This window comes from Dendrobium catenatum, unplaced genomic scaffold (genome assembly GCF_001605985.2).
Source record: "Dendrobium catenatum unplaced genomic scaffold, ASM160598v2 fragScaff_scaffold_51, whole genome shotgun sequence".
Classification (NCBI taxonomy): Eukaryota; Viridiplantae; Streptophyta; class Magnoliopsida; order Asparagales; family Orchidaceae; genus Dendrobium; species Dendrobium catenatum.
In genome coordinates this window covers 151,044-153,515 of record NW_021318513.1, presented here as the reverse complement: position 1 = coordinate 153,515, position 2,472 = coordinate 151,044, and positions in this window count along the sequence as shown.

The following is a 2,472-nucleotide window of genomic DNA, read 5'->3' as shown; positions in this document are numbered from 1 at the left end:
GAATTTAGGCAAAATTTTCAAAGTCGTCGGAATTTGACGCAATAAATTTTATTAAGTTCTACGTGAAATTTTGATTGAAATAGTATAAAGAACGTATACCCAATTTCGCATGGTTTGGAAATTAAAAATGGCCGAAGAGGTTTAAGTAAAGTTAGCCATTTTATACCCAAATTACCCTTCATGAGCTAGTAGGAAAGAAATTTTGAGGGGGGCACATGCGTCATTTGTCTACCCAACACCTTAAGACTAAGGGACCGAAATAATATGTCCCTTGTTCATTTGTTCGGCAGAGCACGGGCGGAAGAGAGGGAAAGGGCGTCGGCTTCTTTGGAATCCGGCGGCGGCGGCGATTTTCCGGCAAGGTCTTGGAAGAAAATCAAAGGAAAGGCTCGGGAGGAAGAAATGTGAGTTTCTCATGCAAGAAACTTCTCTCTTTCTTAAGATTTCTTAGCGAAACAAAATTAGGGTTTCATCAATTTGAATTATTTTTGAAGGGGGATGTTAAAAGAACAAAGGGGAAGGAGTTTTATACAGGAAAATGCAAATTTTCTAAAGATTTTTAGGTTTTCCAAATTATGGCTTTTCCTAATTTTGTAATTCTAAGCTTGCATGTTAATTAATTTTATTTTTTAAGGGTCATGAGAGGTCTCTAATTAAGAGAAATTAGAATTTTGATAAAAAAAAATTTCTACATTATTTTAAATCCAAAAATTAGCTTTTAAATTTCATTTTCTAATTAAGGAAAATTGTAGATTTTGGGTATGTTAATGACCATTCATACCTATATATTTATGAACATTCATAATTATGTGATAAATAAATGTTTTAGGGTACGGGTAGGTGAATGAGTATTAATGAGCTTAAGGGGAGTAATTAGGTATGGCTTGTGTAGGGTGTTTGGTAAGGTATAGTGATTTGGGTTGATATAAAAAGCTTATGTTGTAACTTTTTCTTAGGACTTGAGAAGAGGTGTATTAAGGAGAGATTGGTGAATCGGCACTTTCAAAGGATAACATTTGAGGTAGGAACACCTTACTCTACATATTCATGTTCTTTTATTTTTATTTTTTTTAAATGTCTTATTAGTTGATACATAATAAATGCATATGAAATGTCTTTACTATTTGATAGAAATGTAGAAATGTTTCTATGAATCAATGTATAATTGATGTTTCTCAAGTATATTAAAATTCTCATTATTTGTTAGTAAGCATTTCATAGAAGTCTCTTTCATATACTTGCTTCATACTCAGTGCATATGATTGTTATGAAAATGCTACACTACATACCTATGTTTCTATGAAAATAATGTTTAAATGATTGTGCATGTTGATGACAGAGTACCAAAATATGGTGCAAAAGCACAAATATGACTCTTATAAACAATATGGCTCTTCGAGGCAAAGAGGAAAGGAAAATAAATAGCCATAAATATATTTTGGTACTTGATTAGTACACTTCTGGTACTCCGGTACGGTTGTATAAGATAAAGCATAAGCAAGCATAGACATAAGACATATGACATAGTTGAAAGCATATCCATATGATCTAACATATCACACTTAGCATATACATAAGAACTATCATATGATATTTAACAAAACAATCATGACATGTCACTTTTAGCATACATGTAAATTTTCATTTAAATGGCATATGGAGATGTTAGAGTTAGTGTTTCTTATTGAGCTCTAGCTCATTCTCTTGTTTTGGGACATTTTCAGGAGAACCCGCTGCAAAGAATGGCTGACCGCCCTTGGTTCACTTACAGTCGTAGAGGGCCGGATGACAGGTTCCTCTTATGTATTTTAAGTTGTAATTTTCATTTTTGGGTGTTTTGGCATGAATGATATATTTTAAAGTCACTTTTGTATATATGAAATGATATGCAATGTTTAATACAATTTGGAAAATGTTTAGAAGCGCTTTTAGTTTCTTTTGAAATGTTTTAGATTATTCAATGCATGATTTAAGAAAAGTTTATGTTTCGAACGTCCGACATCCGTTCCCGCCTCGTCTACACGAGCTCATCAGGCCGGGTCGTGACACTTTGATGCAATCAAAAATTTGGGAGAGGGACCCAAATTTTTTATCACAAAAAGATACTCTTCCTATAACTTAAAAGAGACTAAAATTTAACATAGGATAAGGCGACGACACTTGCACAAAACAAAATACAACTTTAATATTATAAAAGGACTTACAAACAAAAACTCTTACAAACGACACTTACAATTTGGACGCTTACAAACTTTGACACAAACAAAATGACACCCTAAACTTGCTTACTTTGAGAAGAAGGATACAATGGAATGGTTACTATGGAGAGAAGAAAGAGATTAGAAGCCAAGAAGAAGAGTGGAAAGAGCCCGCAGGATTTCCATAGAAGAAGAAGAAGAAATGGAACCAAGCTCTCATCAAGCTTTTTCCAAGAAAACCTCTCAGGTTTTGTCTCCAAAAATCACTCACATT